Raw genomic sequence first — 16,279 nt, forward strand, 5'->3', positions numbered from 1 at the left:
CCTCTACATGTGCCCTCTCATCAGTATCTATTTCCTCTGTATTTGCCTTCACCATCAGATATTCATTTTGCTGGTGTTGCCAGATCCAGCCAAGCTACAGCTCAACATTAATGAAGCCCAGATAATGAAGAAGCATATGGGAAACAACTGATTTATCAGGAGATGAACCTTACCTTACCACTCACTACTCTGCTCAAGTGAAAGACGATGCAGTGTCATCCCAGGCCTAACTCTTTTATAGTCAACAGTGCTGGTAAATGTGTGTCCCCCTGCAAAAGTGTCATCTAGCAGGGAGGAGCAGCTCAGTAAATCACTGGGACTTTAGGGTGGCACTATGAATGAAAATGATCTATGTGTTAGCAAGTGTCTCATGTAATCTCTCTCTCATATATATATCTATATAGTGTATACAAAAAGGGACAACTAGATCAGAACTGCTGTGACAACACTTTGCAGACTAGATTACAGCTAACACTACTGAAAAGAAAATGTGTGCATCTTACCAAAGGAGCGTTGCGTGAATTGTCTATCATGGGTCTGGGGGCAGTAGAATACATATAGCTGAACAGCCTCTGTATTCTCCTCAAGGGGACACCTCCTCCATTGTCAGATATTTAATAAAAATGTATTGTTCATGGCCATTATGCTTACTATATATATATATATATATATATATAAATTATATGATGCTACAAAATAGCTATTGCATTTACTAGTGTAATCACTTATTTTTTAGATACTACAACCAGTTTTAAAGGGACAGTCAAGACTTGTTTCCAGCTTGATGGACCTTTAGCTGCGCTTATACTATGCTGTTGCCTCCTGTCATGTCTTGATGGTGTATTTTGGCTCCATATAATCATTGCCATCACTGTTGTAGCTGTTTGACCTTATGGGCATTTCTGGAGCTATGGTTTATTTGCTGCTTCCATTCCCCTCTTTGAGTTTTTTGCTTTTGGGTTTATGCGGCAGTAAATGTTCTGCCTTCACTTTCCCAGCATATTTGTAATATGGTGTTTGATACTGAACATGTTTCTGGAGGCTCAAGATGGTGGTGTGCAAGCTACCCCTGTGGAAACGGCTAAGAGTAAGAAACCATCCACTAGGATGAGGCAAAATGACTACTCCAGAAAAACAAATAAAATTGCGTGATGTCTGTATTACATTGGTAATTTGAATAGAAGTGCTTCAGTATTTACAGATTTTCCTTGGCTTCCTGAAGTTTAGTGAAAATTTGGAGCTCCCTTTATTATATAAGGAAACTTTCCCATTCACCAAGACCTTCTGTGCCTTAAAACAAAGTTCTGTGCTTCCTTTCCAGTGCAGTTTTACCCGGACCTGCTGCAACACAAAACTGTGCATCCTGAGTGGTCAATACATTTTCATAAATGTCTTTTTGTAATAATACAGTTTTATGTTTACAGTTTGATGCTAATGGTGTAATTTAGAGACCTGTGGGTTTTTTTTCTTTTAAATTAGGGAAATTACATTTTTATGTTTCCCCTTATGTAGTCGGTTTCCAGATGTTTTATTATTTTGTTAGGCCATTTATTTAATCACATAATACATGAGATGCGCAGAAATAAAAATGAACATTTTCTGTAAATGAAGGAAAAAACTGCCTGCATGGAAGCATTTTATAGAGATATTCAATTCTAGAGATAAAATAATAATAATCTATATTGATTGATTTCAGTCTTGAAAAATATTTTAGGCAGCTTTTTTGGAGTGGATTTTACAACTCGCAAACAGGTTTCCTGGATATCACAAACATAAATAATATTAGATAAAGATAGTAATGCATTAATAACTGTTCATGAGTTCTACAATCTCCTATTATAAAGATATTTTTTGTTTATATGAATCCTCCTGCTATTTATATCTAGCACAGGCTACAGATGGTCCTCCCTGGTGGTTTACAGATTAGTGCTGCAGCAGCCCATATTGCTGTCTGTATTTATTTTTTATTCCCGATTAACACTGAAGCAAAATATAAACTGAATTGTCAGAAGCGTCCTGTTTCCTGTAGAGTCTAATAATAAAGACTGATGCTAACTATGCACTTTTGTATATGTGCACTCTTGCCTCATAAGGAGGTCCCATGGAAATCAGTAAATACTGAAGCACTTCTATTCAAATTACCAATGTAATACAGACATCACGCAATATAACGCTGATAGCTCCAAGCGCAACTGAAACAATGTTCCCTAGGAACAAATGCGCTCTGCAAAAGTTCTGGGTTTACTGTGTGCAGTGACGGTACTAGCTTCTTAGTGAGCATGCGCAAAGCTCCGGGAACGATTATTTGCAAGCTCAGTGACTATACAGGTAAGTCTTTTCAAAGTGAGACCTGAATGATGTCATAGGAGGCGGAGTTCAGGGGCCATTTTAAAACTGAGAACATCGTTGTTCTATTGAAAATATCAGTGAGACCGTAGTGGGCAGCATGCTGGGAAACAGGTAGGAGAACTCAAACAAGCTCAAACTAATGATATATAATAGATTGTTGTGAAGATTGACTGTCCCTTTAACACAACCTAGTTACCATGGGTACCAGACCGCATGTCTTGTTGTTATATTTTGTCAGGGTAATCATGCAGGCAATATAGACCTCCCCCGATAGGGGGAGTAAAAGGGATTAAAGTGCTAAGAAAAGTACTATTAAACACAACCTAATTATGATAAGTCCCAGACCGCATGTTTTATTATTATACATTGTCAGGGTAATCATGAAGCCCGTATAGACCTCCCCCGATATGGGGAGTAACAGGTATTAAACTGCTAAGAACAGTATTAGTTAACACAACCTAGTTACCATGGGTTCCAGACCACATGTCTTGTTATGATACTTTGTCAGTGTAATCATGCAGGCCATATAGACCTCCCCAGATAGGGGGAGTAACAGGTATTAAAGTGCTAAGAATAGTACTACTTAACACAACCTAGTTACCATGGCTCCCAGACCGCATGTTTTATTATAATACTTTGTCAGGGTAATCATGCAGGCCACATAGACCTCCCCCGATATCTGGACTAACAGGTATTAAAGTGCTAAGAACAGTACTACTTAACACAACCTAGTTACCATGGGTCCCAGACCGCATGTCTTGTTGTAATGCTTTGTCAGGGTAATCATGCAGGCCATATAGACCTCCCCCGATAGGGGGAGTAAAAGGGATTAAAGTTCTAAGAATAGTACTACTAAACACAACCTAATTATGATGGGTCCCAGACCGCATGATTTATTATTATACTTTGTCAGGGTAATCATGCAGGCCATATAGACCTCCCCCGATATGGGTAGTAACACGTATTAAACTGCTAAGAACAGTACTACCTAACATAACCTAGTTACCATGGGTCCCAGACCGCATGTCTTGTTGTGATACTTTGTCAGGGTAATTAGCCAGGCCATATAGACCTCACCCGATAGGGGGAGTAAAAGGGATTAAAGTGCTAAGAATACTACTACTTAACACAACCTAGTTACCATGGCTCCCAGACCGCATGTCTTATTGTTATATTTTGTCAGGGTAATCAGGCAGGCCATATAGACCTCACCCGATAGGGGGAGTAACAGGTATTAAAGTGCTAAGAATAGTACTACTTAACACAACCTAGTTACCATGGGTCCCAGACCACATGTTTTGTTGTTATACTTTGTCAGGGTAATCATGCAGTCCATATAGACCTCCCCCGATAGGGGGAGTAAAAGGGATTAAAGTGCTAAGAATAGTACTACTAAACACAACCTAATTATATATCTATCAAATCAATCTATTTATCTTCTATCAATTCTATCTAACTATCAATCTATGTATATCTATCTATCAAATCTATCTATCTCGTGGCCGGACTGATTTGAGACAGCCACTTGTGTTTAGGCCAAATTTGAAGTAGGAGGACAGACCAATCATCTTCTTCCATCTCCCTGTTCCAAAAATGCAGCCCATATAGACCTCCCCCGATAGGGGAAGTAACAGGTAGTAAACTGCTAAGAATAATACTACTTAACACACCACGGGGCCCAGACCGCATGTCTTATTGTTATACTCTGTCAGGGAAATCATATATCTATCAAATCTATCTATTTATCTATCAAATCTATCTAACTATCAATCGTATCTATCAAATATAAATTGCATCTATTGATCTATGTAATTCGTATCTATCAAATGTATATTGCATCTTTTGATCTATGTAATTCGTATCTATCAAATGTATATTGCATCGATTGATCTATGTAATTTGTATCTATAATCAAATGTATATTGCATCTATTGATCTATGTAATTTGTATCTATCATATGTATATTGCATCTATTGATCTATGTAATGTATGTATCTAACTATCAAATCTATCTAACTCGTGGTTGTGCAAATGGACTGTTTGCAGTTGTTTGCGGTGCGTTACACGGGGAGTTTGGTCTGTCACTGTGAAGCGGGCGTAACCCTTACACTTCCTGATCGATACAACATCATACCTGATGTTTTATAGCACGTTATTCAAATATAATTTAGGAATGTTAGGTGATTAAGGCCCTTTATGGCTTAAAACCAGACTCTGCATCAACTATGTAATTTTCCTTGGGAGTTTTGCCATGGATCCCCCTCCGGCATGCCACAGTCCAGGTGTTAGTCCCCTTGAAACAACTTTTCCATCACTATTGTGGCCAGAAAGAGTCCTTGTGGGTTTTAAAGTTTGCCTGCCTATTGAAGTCAATGGCAATTCGCGCGGTTTGCCGGTTCGCGAACAGTCGCAGAAGTACGAGTTCGCCGTTCGTGAGCCGAAATTTTAAGGTTCGCGACATCACTAATGCCCACATATTGGGGCCTAAAATACATTTAGACCGAGCCCTAAATAGAGTGACAGGCATCAGAGTACATGGATTATTGGTCAGGGATAGGAGGGCATGAAATAGGCCCCAGATCTACCACATGGATAGCAGACTGTAGGGCGTCATGCGATATGAGACAATTGTCCTCAGAGCCAAGGCCTCCTTAGACAACCTCCAAGCAAGGAGACCAGAGGCCACCCCACACCCTCCATCCCCGGCCAGGTGGTAATTGCGAAAATTCAGGGATTGGAACTGTTATCCCCTAATAACCCATGTCCAATTAACTATACAATAATATTAATATTCACCAAGGGATAATAAAGAAAAACAGCATTGAATACACAGAAAAACAAACAATTAATATAGCACAATAATATACTTATCAGAGTCCCAACAAGATCCTGTGGTCGAAATCAATGTCCAGATAGGTCTCTCCCACCTGCGGGTCCCTCCCTCAAGAGGAGAGAGAGAGAGAGAAGGGACGATGGAACAACCAGGTGAGTACCACCCGGAGATCCCAGATATAGATTATATATAGGGAGTGCAGAAAAAAAAACGTCCAGAGATAATTAACTCAAGTTGGTGGGGAGAATGATCTTCTCTGGGAAGGGGCGGTAGTTGAAAAGCCAGAGTCCCTCTGGGAGGATGCTGAGCTGTGAGATGCAGAGTTCCTTGGGGGAAGAGCAGTCCATTCAGGTGTTGCATCCAACTGGCGCGACTTGTAGTTGGGAGGGCCCCGGGGGGCAGCTGCATGAGAAACCTCCATGTTCCAGTTTTTAAGGAGAGCAAGGCCTTGCGTGACATTATGTACTGTGAAGGTTTGGTTGTCCTTGAAAATCAGAAGTTTGATGGGGTAGCCCCAACGGTATCTAACATTTCTATTCCGCAGGGTGGAGGTAACATCCGTAATTTTTTCCTCTGCTGTAGTGTTCTTGTGGAGAGATCCGGAAAGATCTGTAGGTTTTGAAATTTTTCAGGTAGTTGGGGTTTCTGGAATTGCGCCCTTTGCAATCTTTCTTTATATGTAAAATAGTGGAGCCTTACAAGGACATCTCTGGGTTGTCCCTCGGGAAGACCTCTTGGCCTTAGGGTGCGGTGGGCACGGTCAAGCATATCTTCTGAATCTGAGGTTTTTGGAGCTAAGTTATGGAAAAGCTCTTTAAGATAAGGTTGGAGATCAGCTAGAGAGACAGTCTCAGGAATCCCTCTTATCCGCAAATTATTTCTCCGAGACCTATCTTCGATATCAGCTATTTTGTCTTCAACAGAGTCTAAATAGTCCGATAGGTTCTGAGAAAAGGCTAACCCATTAGCTTGCTCTGTAGCCAAATCTTCATATTTTCTTTCAAGCATGTCGATTCGCTCGTTAGTCGAGGAAATTTCTATTTTCAGCTCGGCAGTTGAAGCATATAGTTTAGCAGAGAAAGAATTAAGATGATCATCTAGCATACTTTTGAGGGAGTCCAGAATAAATGTAGGGGTAACCATCTCCTGGGTGCAATGCTGTATCTCTTTCAAGGCTGCTACAGTGAATCCAGACGAGTCTGATGTTGGAGAATCAGGTGGATCATCTGGAGTATGTCCATCTGTGTTCAGCTGGCCAAAATGGTCTATAACCGTTTTCTTAATCGGCAGTTGCGGCCTGTTTTTCTTTCTCTGGGAGTGTGACATATTCTTCCACAGGCGCTACTCTCACCCCAATGTGACGCTAGATATGAGTATGGTTCCACCTTCCAGTTGGAAATAGAGAGACTTGCTTCTCACTGGGTAGTCGTTTTACACCTGTTTCTCCTTATGGCGTGGTAGTTTATGCTTTAAAGGAAGGCACTGACTGTTGGGCGGGCGTTTATGGCAGACAATTATTCGTTTATTCTATAGTCTCTGTAGAATGTATCAGTTAAGACAGGGGCAACTCCAACTCCGAGTTTGCCACAATAGGTAATCCGTTGTTTAATTCCAATTACATCAGCTGCTTCTAGGAGGGGAGTGAGGGTAATGTTAAGCACTCTCCCCAGGGAGTTTGGCCTCACTTGGCCAGGCCGGAAAAAGGTTATTGGGATATGACCTGCTGCAACCATGTACAGCAGGAAATGGAGAGGAGAGTGCCTTACAGCAGATGAATTTTGTACTTTTCACTAAAGCTGTGCTTAAACTGTGTGACAATACAAGTGTGAGCTAGCAAAATAAAGGAGCCACTGTGTTCTCCAACAGGGAGTAGGATACTCAGGGAAATATATTTTTGTAGCTGCTGGAGACTGCACTAGCAACCTAGACAGTTGTAAACTGGCTTTATCCTGTCTCCTTCTTTTTATTTTCACCTACTTTAGTTAGTCCAGGGTAACCCACTTATGCGTACAAGTCTCTACCCAGCAAGTATTAGAGTGAGGAGAGTGTCTTTTTTTAAATGTGTATCCACGTGGCCAATTGTCCCACAGTGTCTCACTGCCCCCTGTGTTAAAAGCCTTGCTGTTTAACAGGTGTATGATTCACAAAATCTCCAGCATTAAATAGGGGGGGTAAATACGTCTGCACCCGGTCTGCCGAGCGTTATGAGTGAAGGAACATCTATGGTGTATAATGGGAAGCTGAAAATGGCGGCTTTCACGCCACAACACACAGGACGACTGGTATGATCCCAAACAATACACCTCCTCTAAGTCTTGTGCGCTTTGCGATCAGGCAGAAAAGTGGCTAAATGTAAGCAAAAGGGACCTCAGTCGCTTCTATCAGTGATTACTCACATATACAGCCGACGATCAGAGTTGAGAAGAGCCGCCTCTGTTATGTCCTCAGAGTTAAGTCTGCCCCTGTCGGTATTAGCACAGCTGAGCTCCGGAGCAGATCCCCGACCCTCCGGAGCTAGATCAGCTGTGAGATGCAGTCAGCAGTGTGGCCGCAACTTATGGGCTCAGCTTGTTTAACCAGAGCTAGTCCGTGAAGTGCTGGAACACCTGCAGGAGTTAGGTTACTCGTATCTGGTCCGGACTGTTCTTGGAATCACCTTATTTTCGCTGTGGCAATCGGAGTCCCGAATCTGGAAGGGCTGACCTTGCGCCCCTGTCTTATACTCTCCACTTACGGTCAGAATAGGCTAATATAAAGGGATTTTTAAAATAATTTAAGGTAATTTAATAAGGAGCTCTGTAGTATGGCGACTGCTCTGTGTGACGGTTAACTCCGCCCCGATCTAATCATTTTAACCATTGAATATATTCAAAAAGAGATACCTAAAGTACAGACTGATATAGACAGAATTGAGAATCATCTTAAATCTTTCAAATTAGAAGCAGATTACAAAAAGCTCAAGACTGACATTTTGGAATTAATTAATAAATTTAAAAAAGAAGTTGAAATTAAAAAAGTACAAAAATTTCAAAGAGACTCTACTGACTATTCCTCTAATAAAGTTTATAAGTGGAGAAATCCTAACTTTATACCCTTTAGAAGGGAACGTAGAAGGGCACCCAGACAAACTACAGATAACTCAGGTGATTCATCATCTGACCAAGATTCTAGAAGCCCCTCCCCTTTAGGCCAAGGTACTTACAAACACAAACCCAAAGAAAAAAGAGAACACACAGAGGGGGGAAGAGGAACCGGAAATCGCATGCAAACGAGACACAGCAAAAGATAACTGAAGATTTAGTAATTAATATTTCTTCTATTACACTTGATCCTCTTACCACCTCTGTTCTACAAAAAGGCTTATCCTTTATTCCAACAACAGTCCACAACTTCTTTAAAATTGAAACTGATTTACAACGATTCTTTAGAAATCTTCGATTCAAAGCTTTTTTTGCTACCCACCCTCAGGAAAATAGACACAAAGCATTTGTTGACACTTTTAGCCAATTCCATACACAGGTTCAGGGCCTTAGAACTAAAAGTTCAGCACATGCACCAACTACGAATAGCACAGCTGAATCTTTCATCACACTAATTAAAAAAGACTTTGATAAATTAAAGACAAAGGGCACAAAAATGGATATTTCTAATTTAACATTGGCTGAAAGGAAGGCTCTTGAGGATCTGAGGTCTAGAAAAGACTTGATAATCAAGCCAGCTGATAAGGGCGGGGCCCTTGTTATCATGAATAGAGACCAATATATGATAGAGGTCCAAAGTCAATTGGATGTGACTGATAATTACTCAAAACTGACTTTTAATCCTACGAGCAAATTTCAATCTTATATACAATCTACAGTAGACATGGCACTTGATCAGTGCATCATCACTAAGAAACAAGCAGATTTCTTGATTCAAAAAGATCCTGTCATACCAGTAATATACTGTTTGCCAAAAATACAGAAGTGTCTTAATAATCCCCCAGGGAGGCCCATTGTGGCTAGCACAAATTCCATTTTTCAACCAATCTCAATATTTCTTGATAAGCTACTGTGACCTTTGCTTGAGGATGTTCCTTCACATTTAGAAGATTCCTCAGATTTTTTGAGACAGATTGAAAACTTGGAATTTAATAGGAATTCAATCCTTGTAACTTTGGACATCAAATCATTATATACATCCATACCACATTGTGAAGGTATGAAATGCATTGGTGAACAATTAAACAGAATGGCTCTCTATTCACCCAGGGAATGGATGTTCATTATGGACTTGCTTGAAATAGTATTAACAAGGAACTATTTTCTCTTTGGAGACTCCTTTTACCTGCAAACTAAGGGTACGGCAATGGGGGCCAATATGGCCCCCATATACGCATCCCTATATGTACATGAGTTTGAACACAAATTTTTATATAACAACCAGAGCTTTAAGACACATTGCAGCTTTTGGAAAAGATATATTGATGATGTCTTCATGGTTTGGACAGATGATAATAATTCACTGATGTCTTTCTTTCAGGAATTGAATACTTTTGATCCAAACCTACAATTTACCATCAATTATGACTCTAAGACACAGAATTTTCTTTATATAACCATCTCATTGAGTAATGGTTCCTTGTTAACAGATGTATTTAGAAAGGACACAGATAGAAACAATTTGTTTTTTTTTAGCTTTCATCCTCCACAGACCATCAGGAGCCTTCCTTTCAGCCAACTTTTAAGGGCTAAATGCATAGTTAATGACACATCACGTCTGAATGAACAATTTAACAACTTCTTTGATCGCTTTTAGAGCAGGGGATATCCCATTGACCTGTTGAATATGCATAAATCAAAGGTAGATCTTATCCCCCACTCTGACCTTATTCAGAAAAAATCCAATAGGAGAATTCCTAATTACAGGATTTTATTTGTGGTACCTTATGGTTACCACATTGCTCCTTTAAAAAGGATTTTTAGGAAACACTGGGGTCTATTATCAGAAGATAGATTACTTGCTGGCACATTTAAGGATTTTCCCTTATTCTAATATAATAGAAACCGTAATTTGAGAGATGCCCTGGTCAAAGCAGATACTAACATTGGGTCAATGCGAATAGCTGATAATTCTGTTCCACAAGGTACCTTCCCTTGTAACAATTGTGCACAGTGTAACTCTATACAACTGGGAGACACAATTTCACACCCTAGATCAGGCAAACACCTACCAATTAGAGGACACTTTACTTGTGACTCGAATTATGTAGTCTATGTCATCAAATGCCCATGTGGGCTAGCCTATGTTGGTGAAACCACAAAATCTATCCGAGAAAGGATCTGTTACGGTACCAACAGTGTACCAAGGGTTAATACCAGGGAACAACGTCCTGCATAGGGAATCAGCAATTCACAAACCAGCCAGTTTTCAGGTTTAAACAGAATATCTGCTTTATTTGAAGGCAGCACACAGATTTATACACCCTGGCTTCAGGTTACAAAGGGCATTGGTTTAACAGTAAAGCAAACATATGAACAATGCATCAAACAATTGTCTATTCACAGGTAAAACAGATTAACATATTAAGTTAATTAACTAGGGAAGAACGTTTACTCAGACAATCTGATGTTGGGCAGTCTAGTTAACATAATCACACAAGGACACAATCAGTTTACCCAGACAGACTCCTGAGACACAATCAGATCTTAAACATACATAGAATACATCTTATTACTGAATATAGGAACAGTTCTTATTAGCTATAAAGTCTTTTATGCCCACTTTGCTTATAGAGTCACAATTGCTCCCACAAGGGGCACTCACACCCTGTACCCATCCTGTATTTATGGATACAGGGTGACATAGACATAAGACAGAGGTATGAAAGTACATGGGGTGTCCAGCATATAAAATTCCATATTTCCATGCAGTCTCTGGGTATCCTTAAGCCCATGTACCTCCAGCCCAAAGAATGTTCCATAACAGGCCCTCCAATGTACAGTGGCGAGATTGGTTTTGTCACATCTCTCCCCTTTTCCAAACAGACTAACAGGGTATCTGACCTCCTGCCGGTCAGTGCCCTGGTTAGTCCAGCAACCCACCCATAAAACACAATTAGTAGTACAGCCCACCCACAATAAATGGTTACTACACCTGAGTACGGGGAAAACTTGTCCATGTCCAGGTGCCTCACCACAGCTGTGTGGGGGACTGGTACGCTGAATTGGTGGGTTGCGAGGTGGGCAGAGACCAGCTGTACTCTGCCCGGGTGCCAGCACTACCATGGAAGTAGCCTGGTGGGAGCCTGGTTGCTGGAGGGGAAGACCGACTGTCTCCCCTTCGGATACATAGCTGTGCTGCTGGAGGGGGAGACCAATCGTCTCCCCTTTGGCTAAACAGCCGTGTTGCTGGGGGACAGGACCATCAAACTCCTCTCCCTCTGGTTTGTCATGCTCGGCTGTCCAGGGTATATACTGTGGCATATACCACCAGAGCGCCTGGTAGGCATGTCAGTTTGCTGGGACAATCCATCTGTATTCCCGTTATGAGAGAGAATTCCTGTCCATACAAACAAGGGTTCAAATTCCTCAGTGCCCAGACCAGGGCCAAACAGTCCTTCAAAATCCCATCAGCTTCTTTACGAGTTTTCTGTACCTGCTCTTTATAGGTATCCACAATCCCTTCATACTGACATAGGGTGCCCTTGAGTTGCTGCACCTCACTATGAGCCAGCGTCAGCTTCTCCTCCAGTGTCACTAAGTTTGTCTTTAATGTTTCATGTTCCACTCTCAAGCTGGTGTTTTCTGCAGTCTGTCGGTGCAGCTTGTCTAGCAGAGATTCCTGTTCTAAATGTGCTTTTTCCTCTGCGCTCCTCTTCTCCTTCATCAGCGCATTGTAACGGGACCTCCACATATCAATAGCGGATAGAGATTTACTGAGCTCAGCGTCCTGGGGCTTAGCAGCAGGTGGGTCAGTCTCTGCTGCACGGATCTGGGCACGGGTAGTCACAGAGTTAACATCAGCGGGACCCATAGGAGCGTAGGCAGAAACAAGGGGGGCCAAGTCATTTCCAAGAAGAACATCAGCAGGTAAGTCCTTCTTGACCCCCACATTCACAGGTCTAGCGCCCACTCCCCAATCCAAATGTACCCTGGCAACAGGTAGGCTGAACACATCGCCCCCTGCTACCCTCACAGCCACAGTGTCTCCAGTGTACTGTTTCTCAGACACCAAGTTCTTTTGAAGCAAGGTCATGGTAGCACCAGTATCCCGTAGACCACTGACCTTCTTCCCATTCACTTTAACCAGTTGCCGGTTATTCCGGTGGGCAGCTTGCACAAGGTCTGCCTCATGTAGGATGCTCCAGCATTCTTGCGCCTCTACGTAGCGGGCCGCAGGCTGAGGATTACGTGGGATTCCGCCGGCGGGTCTTCTCCAGGACTGCGCTTGGTTCGCTGCGTTTAGGGGACACTCTGGTCTTTTGTGCCCTAGTTGCTTACATCTAAAGCACCGAATAGGTTGTGAGTAGCCCCGCGAATTGAACAGGGCTCTCTGAGGGTAGTTCGTGGCCGGAGGCCGTGTGGTATAGCGGTGCGCCGGGGTTTGGTAACTGGCAGCTGCTGGGGTGACTGGGGGTCTGTACTCCACTCTAGCAGGGGGCTTAGTGGTAGCAATGTCCAGTTTGCGGGCATCCGTATACTCATCTGCCAAGCGAGCCGCTTCCTGCAGGGTGGAGGGTTTACGGTCCCGAACCCACTCTCGAACTCCTGCGGGTAATTTGTCGAAGCAATGTTCCAACAGGAATAGCTGCAGCACCTCTTCCCCAGATATGGCTTGGCACCCCGCTATCCAGTGAGCTGCTGTGCGGTGCACCTTACATGCCCACTCAAGGTAGGAATCTCCAGCTAATTTAACAGTGTCTCTGAACCGTCTCCGGTATGCCTCCGGTGTAACCGCATACCTGGAGAGCAGAGCCTCTTTTACAGTATTATAATCCCTGACTTCCTCATCTGGAATGGCCCGAAAAGCCTCTCTGGCCCGGCCGGATAATTTTCCAGATAATATCGTGACCCAGTCCTCTGCGGGTACCTTGTGTAGTGCACATTGCCTCTCAAAATCCGCAAGGTACCCATCAATCTCTCCTTCTGTTTCCAGGAAGTTTTTAAAAGCTGCAAAATTTACTTTTCTCTTTTCCATCTTAGTCAGTATTGTAATAATCCCCCTCTTCCTGAGGTTACTGGCTTGTGTAGTTGCTCTTCTGGGCGATAAGGTTCATTCCGTCGCTGCCACCAATGTTACGGTACCAACAGTGTACCAAGGGTTAATACCAGGGAACAACGTCCTGCATAGGGAATCAGCAATTCACAAACCAGCCAGTTTTCAGGTTTAAACAGAATATCTGCTTTATTTGAAGGCAGCACACAGATTTATACACCCTGGCTTCAGGTTACAAAGGGCATTGGTTTAACAGTAAAGCAAACATATGAACAATGCATCAAACAATTGTCTATTCACAGGTAAAACAGATTAACATATTAAGTTAATTAACTAGGGAAGAACGTTTACTCAGACAATCTGATGTTGGGCAGTCTAGTTAACATAATCACACAAGGACACAATCAGTTTACCCAGACAGACTCCTGAGACACAATCAGATCTTAAACATACATAGAATACATCTTATTACTGAATATAGGAACAGTTCTTATTAGCTATAAAGTCTTTTATGCCCACTTTGCTTATAGAGTCACAATTGCTCCCACAAGGGGCACTCACACCCTGTACCCATCCTGTATTTATGGATACAGGGTGACATAGACATAAGACAGAGGTATGAAAGTACATGGGGTGTCCAGCATATAAAATTCCATATTTCCATGCAGTCTCTGGGTATCCTTAAGCCCATGTACCTCCAGCCCAAAGAATGTTCCATAACAGGCCCTCCAATGTACAGTGGCGAGATTGGTTTTGTCACAGGATCAAACAGCATAAAGTAACTATAGGTAAACTTGACCCCTCTGCCCCAGTTGCCCATCATTTTACTCTTTTAGGGCATAACAAAAGTCAACTTACATTTCAGGTGGTAGATGGGGTTGGCCCTTTAAGAAGAGGTGGGAATAGGCAAAAGTTACTTTTTGAAAAAGAAGCACTCTGGATCCAAAAAATGGATTCTCTGACTCCCTATGGTCTTAATAGGGAGATTACATGGGGCACTTTTATATAGGAACTGTGGCCTCATCTGTTCTCTTTAGTAAGAGATGTGTATAGACACTCTTTGTGTTTTTTCTTTTTACCAATCAATTTTTTAAAAAAATTGTTCTATATATCTTTTTTTCAAAGATTTTTTTCATTTGATCCTTTTTTTTTTTTTCACTTTGGGTGTTGATTAATTTTTAGCATTTGGATCCCTCTGCATAATTGCAACTTAACATTTTAGCCTCATAAATATTGTCATTGCCTCATCACACAAACATATATCATGCATAAGTTTCGTTACAACTTACAGATTACATTAAACACATTTGCGCATGTCTGTGTTGTGGCTGTTTCTTTTATGAATGGCTTGTGATAGAATGACGCCTAGTGGGCGTGTTCCGTAGTAACAAGTTGCAAACCTAAAAGGAGGTGGCTATCCGGATGACGACAGGCCAAGTTGAAGGGCGGAGCCCGAAACGCGCATTTCCTGACTGGTGGATGTGACGTCAGACGCCAAGAGAGTTGGATACTCACATGCTGTATTGGGTCACTGACACTTTGATAGATGCGGAGCACAGCCTGAATCACCACTGTTACCTGTGACTCGGACGCTCTCTGTTATATACCAGACACGGTTTGGGTGAGATCGCTCTGAGAGCTCTACATTTGCAAGTTCTTTATCCTCACGGCAGACTTTTGTCCTTGAGTGCCAATATTACACATCTACAAAGTTAACATACATATGGCAACAAATGTCTACATAGAAAAGGAAACACTTTATTATATCTTGGTGATAGTTGACATCACGTGTTATCTTGATAACAATTACCATCTATGGTATGTATGAACTTTCTAAAGTGCATGAACTGCTTCATCTGTGATTCTTTGCTGCATCTTTTACCTCTGCAATTGCCAGCTACCTAATCATTGCTTTCTTTTCCATTTGCATGAACTGCCTATAGTGCATGAACTGCCTCAAAGTATTTTTCCCATGGTTTTGCATATATAACCTGGGTTTGCTTTTTTGCTCTCTATCTGACCTTCTCCACTCCATGTTTGCTTGATAACTGGGGATGCCCAGTTTGTATGTATGGTTGTATGGATGTTTGGGGTATTATGATTTAGTGTATGCAACAATTTTTTGTCATATTTTTCTTCTTTGAGAATATTAAAATATTTCCTTATTTTTTTGCACATTTTTGCACTGGACTGGATACATATCCCATGACCCTGCAACATGCTCAGCCCTGGGTGCTATAGCACTCTCAGAAAGCTGTGCTGTCTCCAGAGTCACTGGCAGTTAACCCCAGACAAGTGTGTGCAGCATATATATATATATATATATATATATATTCATGTAATCGTGATGCATCGCTGAATCGATTTGAATTGAATCGTTGACAGGATAATCGGAATCGAATCGTAAGACCAATGAAGATGCACACCCCTAGTTTGCAGGTGCCCGTGTCCCTTTAAGACAGAGTATCCCTTTAAGGCTGTGTGCATTGCATGCGGATGCACACTGTTATTGCTCCCTTTAAGACTATCGGCTAGATTACGAGTTTTCATTGGGTCAAAACGCTGCTTTTTCACTACCGCTGATATTATGAGCCTTGGAAAAAAGGCTGTACCGCTCACTTTTTTTGGCCTGCCTGAAAATACCGCACATCACATTACACAATTTACGTAAGGATTTTTTAACATGGGATTTTCCTAGCACCGGTATTGCAAGTTGGTTTTGGAAGGCCAAAAAGTGAGCGTTACAGGCCTTAACGCCAAGATCTGTAATGCCATCTGAGAGCAGTAGTTATATGGTTTATGCTACAAAGCTGTAACATAAAACTTATAACTAAAGGATCAGCCAATTGAATGCGAGCTCAATCCTATTGGCTGATCCAATCAGCCAATAGGATTGAAGC

Source organism: Bombina bombina, chromosome 2 (assembly GCF_027579735.1).
Source record: "Bombina bombina isolate aBomBom1 chromosome 2, aBomBom1.pri, whole genome shotgun sequence".
Classification (NCBI taxonomy): Eukaryota; Metazoa; Chordata; class Amphibia; order Anura; family Bombinatoridae; genus Bombina; species Bombina bombina.